This window comes from Schistocerca nitens, chromosome 1 (assembly GCF_023898315.1).
Source record: "Schistocerca nitens isolate TAMUIC-IGC-003100 chromosome 1, iqSchNite1.1, whole genome shotgun sequence".
Lineage (NCBI taxonomy): Eukaryota > Metazoa > Arthropoda > Insecta > Orthoptera > Acrididae > Schistocerca > Schistocerca nitens.
In genome coordinates, this window is record NC_064614.1 from 707,584,990 (window position 1) to 707,601,933 (window position 16,944).

Sequence of the window (16,944 nt, forward strand, 5' to 3'; positions counted from 1 at the left end):
CCACAAAATGCAGCGACTTTGTGGTGTCTTGATATTTCTTAAACAATACAACGATGAGGGAGATGAATTCTTAAACATAATTGTGATCGATGATGAAACTTGGGCTTTTCACGTCACTCCAGAATCAAAACAACAGTAGATGGAGTGGAGGTACGCACGATCCCCACCACCACAAAAAACGAGTTTTCAGAACAATGTTGTCAGCACGAAAAACATGGGCACTGTGTTCTGGGACAAATAGCGCAATGTGCTCGCTGAGTTCCTCCCCAGAGGTGGAACCGACATTGAGGTACGATCCTGTGAAACGTTGAGAAAAGTTGAGCGCGCAGTTCAAAACAAAAGGCGTGGAATGCTTAGTCAAGGCACGTCCCCTTTCTGCTGGTGTCACGCAAAACCTTATGCAACAATTCGGATGGAAGCAGTTCGAACACCCGCCTTACAGCGCCCATCTCACACGTTATGACTACCACTTGTTCTTGAACTTGAAGCGCGATTTTGGAGGATGGCGCTTTGGCAACGACGGCAACGCAGAAAAACGGTGGTCAGTAGTGGCTGTCTTCACAGGGGGAATCTTTCTATGAAGAGGGCATAGAAAAGTTGGTTTCCCGCTGTGATAAATCTCTGAACAATTGTGACAACTATTTAGAGAAATACGAGGGCCGTTCAGAAAGTAACCTCCGGTTGATTTAAAAAAATACACCAAGTTAAATAAAAATATTTTAATATATACATCTTACAACTACATCTTTGCACTATTTTTCTACATAGTCTCCATAGCGATTGAGTCACTTATCGTATCTCTTCACAAGCTTTGAAATTCCTTCTGCATAAAAATCACCCGCTTGTGCCTGGAGCCAGCCTGTGACCGCATCTTTGAGCTCTTCGTCGTCATCAAACCGCTGTGACCCGAGCCATTTCTTCAAATGCATGAAGAGGTGATAATCACTTGGCGCCAGGTCTGGGCTGTAAGGTGGATGGTTGATAACGTCCCACTTGAAGGACTCAAGAAGGGCCGTTGTTCTGCGAGCAGAGTGAGGACGGGCGTTATCGTGCAAAAAAACGATACCGGAAGTCAGCATACCACGGCGTTTGTTCTGTATAGCCCGTCGTAACTTTTTTATTGTTTCACAGTACACGTCTTGATTAATGGTCGTACCACGTTCCATGAATTCAACCAACAACACCCCTTTGGCATCCCAAAACACCGTTGCCATCAGTTTTCTGGCAGAAAAATCTTGCGAGGCTTTTCTTGGTTTGGTAGGCGAATTTGAATGTGCCCACATCTTTGATTGTTCTTTTGTCTCAGGGTTCATGTACTTAATCCAGGTTTCGTCACCGGTCACGATTCTGTTTAACAATGGTTCTCCTTCGTCCTCATAACGTGACAGAAAGTCTAATGCAGAGGCCATTCTTTGAGTTTTGTGGTGGTCGGTAACAATTTTGGGCACCCATCGTGCACAGAACTTACGGTAACCCAATCTTGCTGTCACTATCTCGTACAAGAGAGTCTTAGAAATCTGTGGAAAACCAGTACACAACTCCGACATTGAGAAACGTCGATTTTCACGAACTTTTGCATCAACTGTCTGAACGAGTTCGTCAGTCACCACTCCTCTCTTCATCATGAACGTTTTTTCGTCCACTTTTAAATAAACGTACCCATTCACGGACAACTCCTTCACTCATAACTCTTGGTCCGTACACGGCACAAAGCTCACGATGCATAGCTGCTGCAGAATATCCTTTGGCTGTAAAAAACCTTATGACAGCACGCACTTCACATTTGGCGGGGTTTTCTATTGCAGCACGCATTTCAAACTGCCACAAAAACTAAACTAGCGCAGGTACGACGTTCACTCGACCACGGCTTGATGCCGACTGAGCTGTTGAGTGCGTGAACGCACAGATGGCGTCGCTACTCCCCCCACAACCCGCACTGTGACCAATCGGACGTTACTTTCTGAACCGCCCTCGTAGTATAAGAAATCCTCTTTTTTGGAAAGATAAATTTTGGTTTCAAGAAGATTGTTTAAGAGTTTTTTAGCGAAAGGGTACTTACTTTCCGGGCATGCCACGTATTAACAGGTAAGTTTGCTCCTACGTCCACTCAGACTGTCTTTCCTGTTCTTTCCTGTTACGTCCCATGAGTGGAGTCTAAGGGATCTAGAACACAGTTTAGCAGCCCTTCCCCCCACTTCACCTAGGGTTTGCATCGCATCACTTCGGTTCTTGCAACATTAGAACTGTGATGCAACAACACCCCATGCAGCTCCATTTCCATTATGTGGCGTGATATTCAGTCAAAAAACCTAACCCAAGTATTATGTCGTAGCTGAAACTTACAATAGGGAGAACTTTCAATTTCACCCGCCCCTCCCCCACCCCACCCCCAAAAAAAAATCGTAGTCCCAACACTGCTGCACTAAATGAATGAATAATACCCCCACCCACATTACTCAACCAGCACTGAGAAGGGTACAAATTTTTTTCATTAAGTACGCGAAGACTGACTACAGATACCTGTAATCCCGTACCTAGCAAAAACTTTCACACTTTTCCTCCTAAACAGTCTTAACTGACTGCCTTTGCTTTCAAACAGGGGTGTCTCGTGATAACGTTTATTGGGAACACTGCATAGTGGCTGCGATGTTCTCTTTTCCGCTTGACATTTGGGTGCGAGATCTGCCCTGTGACTCCTGCCCTTGTGTATCACTGTGCTGACAGTCACGTTCGGAGTGTCCAACCTGTTCACACTTCTTACACTGCGACTTCCTACAACAACGGTGATGTGGCTCAGCTGACCACAGCTATAGCACACGGTCTCAGTATTAAAAAAAACCTCTTTCTTCTCTGTAGGCTTCGTTACGCATCAATCTGAACTAAGGCTGCTGCAGCCGTTACAGCTAGTTTACTGTCTGAGGATACTCCATAGATCGCGTGACATCTCAGTAGGCAACCCTCGAAAAAAGGCAACTAATGATCTTTGCTCAGCCTCCTGCCAAATAGCCTTACTGGTGTTGTCATCTGTCAGTTCATACATATTAATGTTTATCTCTCTTATATGATCCACAAAGCTCTCCAAAGACTCTTCCTGTCTCTGAGTTATCCCCCTAAGTTATTCTCGATAGCATCATCTGCCAATTTCAGTCGAGCTACATACAGCAACTACTCGTCATTCCAATTCCCTAATTTTTTAGCTGCGTATAGGCTATAAAAAATCCTCCCCAGATTTACCCAAGAAGGCAGCCATTAGTCACTGATGAGACAGTGCTTACATCTAGGTCAGTTAGAAAAGGTTATAAATTGTTCCCTTGTTTCCTCCCTTAGCCCAAGTAAATCCTCATTTTCAGTCCATGTTTCAAAAAATTTATTCAGCAAGTGTTGAATTGTCTCCTGAGTTGACACTTTTACACATACTGCTACTTTACTTATCTATTACTACCAGAAGTGAAAATAAATCCTAAAAAAGAAAAAAGGAAAGATAGGAAATTACCATTCAGGCCCATAGAGTGAAAATTGAGAGTCAGTACTTACTTGCACATTTGTGTAGAGTGTCACTACTGTACCGTCACTGTCACCACAATTGTTCCAAGCCTCCAAAAGGTCTTCTGACACCACTTGTAAAGGTGTGGACTTGCCGTGGGCGAGTATTTCTCTGATGGAGACGTTGGCTTCATGCAGAAATTGTAGGCAGCCAGTGGTGACAACCGGTTTATTGACTTCAAAGTTTGGTAGTCATAGATATAGTATCCACAGGAGGCAGGAAGTGGCAGATGTCAGTAACCCAGATCAGGACGGCTGACAAGAATGTGCCAGTGTCAACACTTCCATCATTGTGCCATGGTGTCGACTTTGCTAGCTGTGCATTATTCGGCCTGGTACATCATCAGAAGGCACGCTTGACGTCCCAGCAATGGGCAGCATTGCCCCAGGGTCGGAGCTGCTACCAATGATTCTGAGACAGTGGTAGACGCTGACAGACACTAACAGCTGGAGCTGAGAGGACGTTACCTCGATCCCTGGCCCATCCAGGCTGGACCCCAGCAATGGTAGGGTGAAGAAAATGAGCACAGTTTGTGTGGGTTGCATACATTCAGGGGCAGACATACCTTCGTGGACAAACCTATAGTTAAGCTAACTGATTTACAACCTCCTGGGGGTTGATTTATGACCCCTGGAAATAATCCATCCTCCTGAGAAACCCCCACTCCCTCCCCTCCTCCTCCTCCTCTTCCTACCCACCCATCTGGAAAATCCCCAGCCCCCTCTCCCCCTCGCTGACACAAGAACATTATTGATATTAAATTATTGCGTAATTAATTAAACTGATCAATTAATTACCTCCTCCCCTCCCATTCCTCACTCCTTCTCCCCCATTTGAAAGTTGGTGGGAAAAAGACTTGGTCTGTGCTGAGCTGCTGGAGAGGAAGGACATAGGGGAGCTTTTTTTCTTTATTTTGGGTGCTACACTTTGGAAATTGGCAGGAAAAGCTCATATCTCCTCTCCCCCCACCTCCCCACTCCTCTTCCTACCCAGAAATAATTTGGCGGGAAAATCGCTTACTCTGTGCAGAGATGTTGATGCGGAAGGTGCAAGTATTACTTGGTCCACCAAGTACATGTCCTAAAATCTAATTTCACTTATCCTGATTGTAGGTGTTGTTTTGTTGGAAAATTTTCGCAACAGTGCTCACTTTGACTGGCAGGGATCGATTCCACTAGTGAACAATGCCACCACTAAAGGATGTCCGACACCCCACCGCTCGCCCACTCCCTCTCCACCCCTCCCAGATAAAATTGCAGGGAGTCTGTGTAGAGGAAGGATCTCATGACACGAAATTCAAATCAATGTCAGTAATATATTGATACGTATTCTTTATTTAATCAGTTGCGAGAGACGAGGCTCCCACACTTGGGTAGAGCTCACGTCTGCTCCTCCCCACTCCCACTTCCCATAACGTAATAACTGTAAGCACTGAGGAATTGAATGGAGTACGGTACGGTAGCCACCATTTGGGGCCACCCATCTGTCGTCCAGGCGCCACTACGGATGTCAAAACTCGCCCAACCTCCTAATTACAGATCACGATACTAAATACCACCAACTACGGAGCCGATGTCGACTTCCTTTGATCTTGTGGTTCCAAACAAAGCATCAAATGACAGCGTTCTGTTCCAAAGTCACTTCCGGTCTCTGTCTCTTTCAAGAGGCTATCTCCTTTTTGTGTGTGAACCAACATCTCCAAACAAGCAGACGGAGGTTTTCATCTCTCCTCAGAGTACTGTGTTCCTATTGGCTAATGCTGGGGATAAAAGGTGAGCTGCTGCAATTTCCATGTCCAAAATAGAGGGAAATAGTCTGTTTGCACTACCCTATCAAATTAATTGTTTAATAATTTACTGGAGTCAAATAGATCGCTTAAAACACTCACCACCACGTAACAAAAACATATTTTCAACCTTTGTCACACACAAATATTTTGCAAATCAAGTAATTATATTTCCACCACAAATAGATCGTAGTGCTAAATATATCCGAAGTATTATATGCCCCAATGTTTGACAACACAAGCCCTCTGCTCCACCGCAACACTTCTACTAAACGTATCTGTTGAAAAACTCCTATTGATCTCACACACTCGCGATCATGGAGAGTGTCCTGCCTGCCACCAGACCATGGAGAAACAGCTGTGCTGCGAGAGTCGATCGCATCGACAGTTAAGCACCAATCACCTGGTATTCACATACCTGCCGTACCAGACGCTCAGGGGCCAGAGAGTATACCACCAGGGCTGCCGAGCCACCAGTCAATCAATGAACATTTTCCAGTGCAAATCTCTCTTTACTGAAACTTCCCATGGAAAGTACATGTCCGCTTTGACAGTGTTCTACCAGCTAATCTAAGCAACTTAATATGTGTTAAGTCCTGCATCACTGAACTAGAATATGACGGCCCATGACGGAGTGTTAAGATCTGCCTCTGGCACTAGATACTTCCTCACTTTCAAACTCTCTTACAGTAACCAAATGCTTCGTCACATAAAGAAGTCTTTTAAGGTAACAGCACAGAGAAGTTGTCAATATCAGATTTATACTACGTATTACTTAATGAAAAGCTGATTTTATTACGGCGGTCATCCCTCCCTGTGTAGGTGGGAGATTTAAATTTCGTGAAAAGATAGTGCCTCAACGAAAACTTCCCTAATTACCACTTTACCTCCCGAATCATTTCCGTGGTACTGTAGTTCTCACTTCCACCTGCCCTATGGCACATCATTGATATCAGATTGATAGACTAATTAATTAAATTGATCATGAGAGTCACTTTTCATGGCGAGTAATTTTCTTTCCAACAGTCTGACTACATTTGCCAGGTTGCCTAAATCTGAATGCTTGGAGTGAAGATGATGTTCTTTTTGAGCAACACTACTGAAAACCGACATTTGAAGATGAATGCAGAAGTATTCTACCGCCTCCACTATACATTTCGCATAAGTACCACGAAGATAAGATATGAGAAATTAGTGTTCATAAAGAGGCATACAGACCATCCTTCCCCCTCACCCTATTTGCGAGTGGAATAGGAAAGGGAATAACTAGCAGTGGTACAGAGTACCTTCTGTCGGACACCATATGATGGCTTGTGAAGTAAGCATATAGATGTAAATGTAAATTTAGTCTACCTATTAATATGTCATTCCATTCATTTATAGCCATAAAAAAAATTTACCGAATAATTTATTTAACAAGAAAACAAAAAACTGCTGCTGATTGTCTCTCGGCAAAAATCTTCATAATAGCTCATAATTTTCCAATTGCAGTTACTTCCCGGAACGAATGTGAGTGAGTATATTATGTTTGCCCACAACACTTAGAAGGAGTGGTATAGAACCCACCTCTCAACTCCCCTTTCGTCAGAGCATCGCTTACCTGCCATATTCTCACGAATATTCCAGTCTTCGATATATAGCATTTGAATTTATCCACGAGTAACAGATGTCTGCCATCAAGCCACAGACTCCTCTTAATTCTCTCGAAATCCTATCACGTTTTGACAGTACTGTTCCATTAATTAGAAAACTGTCTAGTTCACCACCCATCACTGACTAGGTAGAGTGCTATCATTATGAGAAAAATAGGTCACTAACGTACAGGAGGAAATTTACAATGATGCAGAGTATGCGTGGACTGCACAAAGAAAATCAGAAGCATAACACTTATAATTCATAGATATCAAATGATGGTCTATAAATATCACCCTCTACATGTCCTGATCTCGTTTATCAGGTTCCTATGATTACTATGTTAAAAATACAACAGTATAATGGTCTCAGATACTTCGCTGACACCTCTCTCTCTCTCTCTCTCTCTCTCTCTCTCTCTCTCTCTCTCTCTCCTCGTTATTTCTATAACATCCAATGGAGTAAAACTACAAACTATACAAACGTTAGGTCACTGGTAGACTACTTGATAACATATTGCCACATCTCTCTCTCCCGGTATATCAACATCAATTACTGTCTGTGTGTTGATACTGAGCATATTATACACACTAGGGTGCTTTTGAAAAGTTCTCAGAATCACCACGAGAGATCAGCGCTAGCGCAACAAGTTGTTCACGTGTTATCCATTGGACAGTTGCCTGTAAACACGTGCCACGTCAGTGCCCTTGGGAGAGAGCTGTAGTGGTGACATGGCTCCGTTGTCGTTCCCCATAGTGATTTGCTAAGATGGGAAATATCGAGATTCGAACAGTGGCAGTAGTAGTAGATTTATTCATCCATAGATCTCTTTTTACAAGGATATAGGACATGTCAAAGTATTTATAAGTTTAGGCCTATTTCGTTTACACATACATTTACAGACTTCCAGTTAGAGACAATCATTAGATTTACTCCTGGTATACAATACTTTTTTTTTTACAAATAACTTATTAAATAGTGTAATGCCACACTGTTCACTCATATCTCACTGTTAGTCACTGCACACTATACACACATTGTTTCATAGCACTTCACTCACTACACACACACACACACACACACACACACACACTGGTGATCTCTACACTGGTGATCTGTGGGCCATTTTCTGTACCACAAGTTCCCATTTGCTATCCTGAAAACCTGAGTCAGCATACCCTCTATAATGAGTGAGATGTTGAGCTCAGAAAGAGGAAGAGGTGTTAGCACTGTGATATGCATAACTTGGGGGTAAGTATTTCTAGAAAGGAAAAACGAAGGATAAAAACATAATGAGAAGGTGTTATGTGGAATGTTTGTTGTTTTATAATCATTATTGTTATTTATTTGTATAAAATTTTTTGTCAAACCCCTACTCTGTTTTATCTAAGTAATGCTTCAATGTATAAAATGTTTTGCATAACAGGTACTTTTTAGCTGCCTTTTGAAATAAGTCTGTTTTTTCAATTTATTTAATCTCTTTTGGTAATTTATTGTATGGTTTCATTCCTTGGTAGAAAATGCTGTTTTGAGTTTTATGTTTATTTTTTCTTGGTAAATGTAAGTTGAGTCTAGCTCTTGTTGCATGGTCATGGACAGAGCTGTTTGTGCAGTAATTACCAATATTATTTTTGATGTGTACAACTGACTGGCAAATGTATTCACATGGAGCAGTTAAAATCCCCAGTGTTTTGAACAGATCTTTATAATGAGCTCGACTAGTATTTTTGGTTATTATTCTTATGGCTCTTTTCTGGAGTTTGAAAATTGTGCTCATATTTTGCGCATTTGTTCCCCAAGAACGAATGCATTGGTAAGAATTGAGTACATATGAATAGTATGTAACTAAAAGACACTACATGTTACACACTAATGATAGGATTCTAAGGGCATAACAAGCTGATAACATTCTGTTTGCAAGTACCTTTGTGTGTTCACACCACTTCAACTGAGAATCAATATTCATTCCTAGAAATTTTGCATTTGTTACACAGTCAATAGAGTTGTCATCTACATTTAATTTAACGCTGTAATTTTTCCTCTTCAAACTGAAATTCATGGCATTAGTTTTCTTTATGTTCAATGTCACTTTATTGCATATTGACCAATCATAAATTTCCTTGAGAGTTTCATTTGCTTTCTCTGCAAGGAGTTCTATTGTTTTCTCAGTGACTATAATATTGCTGTCATCAGCGAAGAGAATTTTTTCACCATGTGTAACACTACTGGGAATGTCATTGATGTATATCAGGAATAGTATTGGTCCTATATTAATGCATTTCGGTTATGAGAAGTTTTTTACTAAATGCTTGGATCTATTTGAAGTGTGTTTTATCCCTTCTCTTTGTAACCTATCTGCTAGGTATGATCGAAACCAGTCATTAGCTGACCCTTTTATTCCTAATACTTCTAATTTATTTAATAGAATCTTGTGGTCGACTGTATCAAAGGCCTTAGGAAGATCCAAAAATACGCCTGTGACACACTCATCTTTATCAAGAGCATCAAGTAAAACTTTTGTGAATTATACTATGGCTGACTCCGTATCAAGTACTTCATAGAGAAAGGCATGAAAGCAAAGGACATTCATGCCAATTTCCAGAATACACTGAGGGACTGTTCTCCTTCATATTCAACTGTTGCCAAGTGGACAAATGAATTTAAATTTGGTTGTGAGAGCTTAGATGATGATCCATGCAGTGGTAGGCCTAGATGCGTCACTACTCCAGGAATCATTGCAAAAGTGCACAAAATGGTCTTGGAGGATTGTCGATTGAAAGTGCTTGAAATTGCTCCGTTTGCCAGATGTCATCTGAAAGGGTATATTACATTTTAACTGAAGAATTAGAAATGAAAAAAATATCAGTAAGATGGGTGCCGCAACTCTTGACATACGCATCCACGCATGTGCTGTCACCTTGGCAAAACTACATGAATTAAGGTATGAATTGTAGCTACATCTGTCTTATTCACCTGATATGGCTCAGTCAGACTTCCACATTTTCCCAAAACTGAAAATTTTCTTGGTGGACGAGATTCACTGCAAACGAAGAATTGATAGCTGGAGTTGACAACTATTTTGCAGACCTGGAGGAAACTCATTTTCGAGATGGGATCAAAACACTGGAAGATTGTTGGGCCAAGTGCATTAATCTACAAGGAAACTATATTGAAAAATGATAAAAAATTTCAGTCATGTAAGTGCTTTTTTTCTATTCTGTTCTGAGAAATTTTCAATCCACCCTCATACATATTTTGGTCCACTGGAGCAGGTGGCCAGTGATCGAAGTAACTTGCACAGACATGTGTAAAGTTTTGTCTCCAGTGCTGTAGGAGGACCATATCCCACAAACTACCAATCACAAGCAAGGTCCTGAGTTGTTCTTTCACAAGCAGTTTGATGTTTCTCTTCTGTAACACATCTGAGCAGGGTATGACTACAGCTTTGTACACCACGACATATTCTGTTTTTCTACCATGACTTTGAGGTCTGCATCAAGTGTTGAACCAGCACTAAAATGTTTTGATCCATCGGCTCTCACAAGAAGCTGGACATCGCATGGCATAAGTTAAGTTACTCCTACAACAAAAAGGATAGTAGAAATAAAAGACAGAGACAGTGTTTCTTATTGACAAAAATGTCTAAGACGTCTCAATATATGGGAACTGGAAGAGCCTGCGTCATTGGGGTGCACTTTCAGATAGCTATACGAAGGTGATGACCTCTATATTTAACCTGTTTTTCCACAGCGATGGGGTAGCAGATGGCTTGCTGTTCTGTTTTTGAAGATACTCAGAGCATTGAGTCCTCATATTGGTGGTACACATTGCACCCACTGCTGTTTCGGTGTCCTAGGTGGTAGTTGCCCTGACCCCAAATTTTTGGACACTGCGACTTTCATTTCCATGACTTACAATGCATAAACAAATGTGGAACATAGGGGTGAAAAAACTGGAAGCGAGGTGTAGCAAAGCTAATGCAGTGAGCGTTCAGTTACGATCTACTCTCTTCTGCAAGAAGGAAGTCAGTACCAAGACTAAGTTATCTGTGCACCGTTCAATCTTTCGACCAACTTTGTTGTATGGGAGCGAAAGCTGGGTGGATTCAGGTTACCTTATCAACAAGGTTGAGGTTACGGATATGAAAGTAGCTAGGATGATTGCAGGTACTAGTAGATGGGAACAATGGCAGGAGGGTGTCCACAATGAGGAAATCAAAGAAAAACTGGGAGTGAACTCTATAGATGTAGCAGTCAGGGCGGACAGGCTTAGATGGTGGGGTCATGTTACACGCATGGGAGAAGCAAGGTTACCCAAGACACTCATGGGTTCAGCAGTAGAGGGTAGGAGGAGTCGGGGCAGACCAAGGAGAAGGTACCTGGATTCGGTTAAGAATGGTTTTGAAGTAATAGGCTTAACATCAGAAGAGGCACCAATGTTAGCACTGAATAGGGGATCATGGAGGAATTTTATAAGGGGGACTATGCTCCAGACTGAACGCTGAAAGGCATAATCAGTCTTAAATGATGATGATGATGATGATGATGATGAGGGGTATTCTTCAGGACTTATACCCATAGAGCACAGATAATATGCACCATCAGCTGTCAGTTCCACCAGTAGAGGAATGGAATGATTTTCATACACCCAAGCGAGCATGTAAGTACCCTCTCCTCTTCACATTTCTTGTTGTATTTTCATCAATTTTACGTATTGTCCATAAATTTTGTAATTTTACCAGGTTTTCCATAATTGCAACGCATTTTGCTCCATTATTCAAGGTACAAACCACCACTCTCGACGAACTGTCGCATCAACAAAACGTCTCATTTTGCCGATCTCGTGTTGCTACCAGCCAATCACACTGCAGCACAGTTCTCAATTTCCATATCATTCCCAAAGCCCCCCCCCCCCCCCCTTCCAGTACTTTGCGAGGGTCATACACATTTTCTGAAACCTGTAACACTTCCTACATCACATGACACAAATACTGTTTCTTAGTGTAGGAAATAGCCATCAGCAGGAGGAGGTGCAAAAACTGCATTCCTTAGCCAAAACACTTTCTTAAATATGGTAGGATTTTATTGCCATCTGCCTCTCCTCCTACGTGGATTGGAGTCAAAAAGCATTCTCAGGTTCGTTGGAGAAAGTCAGAGATTCACAGAGATGTAGCACACTGCCCTCTATTCCAAAACAAGCTACCCCTTCGTTGAACCTGTCAGCTAAGGATCTTGAGCAAAACTCTAGACGGCCTCACTGTAGGCATTTCATAGCTCTTCCTCTGTCTTTAACTAACTCGCCCTGCAACGTTGCCTCCTATTTAATCTGGAACTGACCAGAAGTACGAGGGTACTATACCCACTATATTCGACCTCTCGCGAAGGAACAGAACGAGCTAAGTTCCACATAATCAATACACCTCGGTATTTTGCTTTTACAAAGAGTATGACGGATGTTTTAAACTTGTACAGAGCGACGCTAGTGATATAGAGTGGTATTCTCATTCCAATATTGTAACTGCCATTCTGCGAAGACTGTTCCTTGCCAGTCTTACTCACCTCACCTGTCAAATTACACACGATCTCTCTAGATGCTTGCACGATGACAAGCTTAGCACTCCTTGTTGGTGTATAGTAGGTACAAGCCTGATACATTTGAAAGTATTGTGGTGATGTAACAGACGATTAAGAAGAAGAAGAAACGTGTGATTTACGTATAATCGAGCTCCAAACAAAAGGAGTCTGAAACACTTTATGTAAATCTCTTGCGCTACTAAATCCATAGAATTATTGTAGTGTTTGGATTCCATACTAAGAAGGTACTGGGAAGCGAGAAATGATAATAGAAATAAACACACACCCCTAAGGCTATGCGGTTCTGCGCTTATGCATGCTATGATGTTAAAGCAGTATGATTTTCCATATGTTAATCACGTGGAATGAAACACTGTTAATACTCCAATGCAGGAAATGTATTTGCAACACACGACATACATCCGCCCTGCAAGTTTTCTATCCCTCTCATTAAGGTGAGAAACTTCAAGATGATAAAACTACTGCTACACCAAAGACAAAAAAAACATAGATTTTTTTCTGACCCATGACTTGATCCACTGTTCATATCCGATTACAGTTCAGAAATTGTGGTATGCTCGCATCAGTCACATAAATTGATCGTCAGCAACAGAAAATGCATGAAACAATGACATCTTATGAGGAAATAGAAAAACGCATAGCAGCGGTGTTTGACATGTGAAATCACATGCCATGCTGCTCTAAGTCTGTGAACAGAACACGGTCTCTTCCACACATGACATCAGTCAAACAAATGTATACACAGGGATTGTAGGGCCTCTCAAACCCATCAATAACTTAGAATCACTGCAGTTATTAAATGGAAAACTCGTTTTATGCCCAAGATGTGGCAGCGGAATGGAGTACTTCCCATACACCTTCGTCCATCTAGAGGAGGATGCCGTAATAGAATTTTTCATCAGTTTGGTAAACATGATTCATCACACATGCGTTGGAAGTCTGCTGCTGACTGAGTATGGAGAGGTTTGCTGTTAACGATTGCAGCTAGATATCACGATAAGTCACACAAAGAGCACACAATTGTATATAAATTGAACGTAGGTTATACCACACAACTGATACAGCCCAAGAGAAGAACGAAAAATTGGTTAAATGTGTGATAAACGACCTGCCGCAACATCTCCCTCTATCTCTAGAATGTATCATCAGTCTACCATTAAATCACACCTCATTATAACCCCTCTCAACTCCATTTACTTTCTATCATCCTTTAATGCAGATCCATGTCAATTTAGAGGCAGATGATTCTCTTTTTCAGGAAAGCATCAAAGACAGCAGTCAGCTTGTATATATCACTATTATCTCAGTAGACATATAGTAGAATGCTGTTAGAAACTACACAGCAACTCTTATTAGCTGACACCACACAGTGGTGATTGGTAGACAATACAGGGAAGCACATTGTAAATACTGTTTGTTAGAGTTTAAAACATGGAAACGGGTCAAACATACAATGCATTCTGTAGTTGTGGTTACTGGTAACTTAGAGGTCACACCTGGGCTTCTGAAATGACATACATAAATTTATTGGTCTACATTTGGTGGTCATCCACCTTAAACAACCTTTTCCAGCCAGCTTATCGCCGTCCACGAAAAATGACTGTTTCCCTGGTTCCCAGTGCTTGCAGGTCAACTATTTCTCATATTCATCTTGCTGTCCATAGTCTTTCCCATGTACAAGAATTTTACAGCACCAAGCTGACATGTAAGTGCTGCCTCATTCTCCCTCAGTTGCGTTTTTTCCCTCAATTTATACATATTTTCCGTGATTTTTTGTAATTTTACCGATTTTATGTCACTTACGCTCATGTGATCATGACATCACTTCTCGCCAAGTATTCTAAAATTGCTTGCAAATGCTGTACATTTGTCAACACATAGCACAGCTGAGCTATTTTTGTGTATGTGTATGTCCCTGTATCGGTTTCTGTGCTGCCATTAAGAGATTTCGCATGTAACGAAGTTTTTGGTTACTTTAAGAGAGTTCGAGAGTGACGAAGCATTCTGTGACAGAGGTAAGTCTTAGCACTTCGTCATGAGCCAAAAATGAGTTTAATATTCTAGTCCTGTGATGCAGGATGTAACAGATATTAATCTGATTAGAACATATTTTTTTATCTGATTAGAGAATAGTGAGAAGAAATGTAGTCTATGCCTTAGTGTTACGGGATTTTCGCAGCAAGTTACGATATATTAGAGATGTGAAAACGTGTGTATGACCCGATTTCTTCTGTCTGCGAAAATAATTCGTATAAAAGGGAGAAATCTACAATACGCATGAAAAATTCCAGGCGTATGGTCAATAACATCCTTGTCTCGGATTGGGTAAAGTGGATTTTTTTTTAAATTGGGGAGAATCTGTGTGTGGGGGAAATGTAATTACAACTATATGACCGAGCCATTCATGTTTGTTTCGCAGTGCGCCGTGGCTAGCGATGTGAGTGGACACGAAGCTTCGGTTGACTAGGAGTCGCAGACTAGCTTAGCCTCCAGTGAGTGGCGAGTACAAAGAAAAGATTCCAGTTGCTGGCTAGTCAGCTCCTGCCGGCACTCTTAAGGACAAGTTCTGCAGTGGCCCTCGCAGCGCCCTCTGGATAGCTGAATAGCGAACTAGCCAGTATGCTGGTAGAGCAGTGACCCAAGTGTGGAGAGAGTTTGCGCTGTGATACTCTCTGTGGTCCCAAGCATCTGGTATGGCAGGCATGCGAATACCTGAAGATTGGTGCTTGACTGTGAATGCGGTCTATGCGCCTGGCACAGTGGTTTCTCTGCGGTGCAGTGCAGTCGCGAGCCCAGCGGCAGACAGTGCACTTTTTGTAGTCACAAGAGCGTGTGATCAGTAAGGTTTTTTCACCAGATATGTTTGGTGGAAACTCTGTGGTGGAGGAGGGTGCCAGTGTTGTCAGATGTTGGAGCATACAGACTTCAGATATATTTAGCACTACGATCTACTTGTGGCGGAAATTTAATTACTTGATTTGTAAAATGCTTGTGTGTGGTTCTCAAACACTGAAAATATGTTTTTATTACAAAGAAGTATCACTCTAAGGTGGTAGTGAGTGCTCTAAGCGATCTATTTGACTCCAGTAAATTATTAAACAATTAATTTGATAGGGTAGTGCAAATAGACTATTTACCCTATTTTTGATATGGAAATGTATCAGCTTTCCCTTTGTCCCCAGCATTAGCCAATACGAACACATTATTCTAGGGAGAGATGAAAACCTCCATCTACATGTTTGGTTCACACACACACACACAAACAGGAAGTAGGCTCTTGAGAGAGACAGAAACAGGAAATGATTTTGGAATTTCCCAGCCAACAGAATGCTGCCATTTGATGCTTTGTTTGGAGCCATGAGATCAAAGGAAGCTGACATTAGGTCTGTGGCTGGTGGATTTAGTATCATGACCTGTACTTAGGACACTGGGTGGTTTTTGACATCCATGGCTGTTCCCAGACGAGCGACACATGTGCAGGTGATCCCAAATGGCGATTACTATACCACACTTTATTATATTTATCAGTGCTTGCAGTTATTACATCATGGGAAGCAGGGATGGGGGGGGGGGGGAGGGAGGAGGAGGAGCAGACGTGAGCTCTACCCTAGTGTGGGAGCTCTGTCCCTTGCAACTGATTAAATAAAGTATATGCAAAAAACCAAAGACATATATAACAAAAAAAAACATTTCGATTCAAGCTAAATTAAGACATTATAAAACTGTCATTAGACCAGAATGCCTGTATGCATCGGAGTGCCTAACTCTTAACAAAAAGGGGGAAATAGAAAACATGGAAAGGAAAGAAAGGAAAATTTTGAGAAAAATATTAGGACCGAGAAAGATTGGAGAAGAGTACAAGCTAAAGAGTAATAAGGAAATATACAAAACTATTGAGAAGGTGAGTGATGCAATGCGTAAACGCAGACTAACGTTTTATGGTCACCTGTCGAGGATGGATGGAAACAGACTAACAAGAAAAGTGTTTGAACATAGTAACAGGAACGAAAAAACCAACAATAAATGGATACAGATGGTGAAAAAGGATTTGGCCTATTTTAATGTCACCCGTGAGTCAATCAGGGACAGGAAAAAGTTTAGACAAATAGTGAACGAAATTAAGTGTTTTCCAGAAGAAACGAAACTAAAGAATAATAACAGGAAATGGTCGGAAGAGCGGAGGAGGAACCATTCGAAAATGATGAGGAAATATTGGGAAGAGAGAAAAAAGATCAAAAAGCCGGGCAAGTGAATTGTTGAACGTGGTCCAAAGATGGCCGAAATCGAAAGAAGAAGAAGAAGAAAGTATATGCATCAATATATTATTGACATTGTTTCGAATTTCGTACTGTACCGTGAGATCCATCACAGATGTAGGGGTGGAGAGG

The 16,944-nt window shown here is 41.6% G+C and overlaps 1 pseudogene; it reads right to left on the reverse strand.

Annotated features, from left to right (window-relative positions):
- Positions 1-14,534: 14,534 nt before the first annotated feature.
- LOC126205001 (U2 spliceosomal RNA) lies at positions 14,535-14,700 on the reverse strand (annotated as a pseudogene).
- Between the last annotated feature and the right edge of the window lie 2,244 nt (positions 14,701-16,944).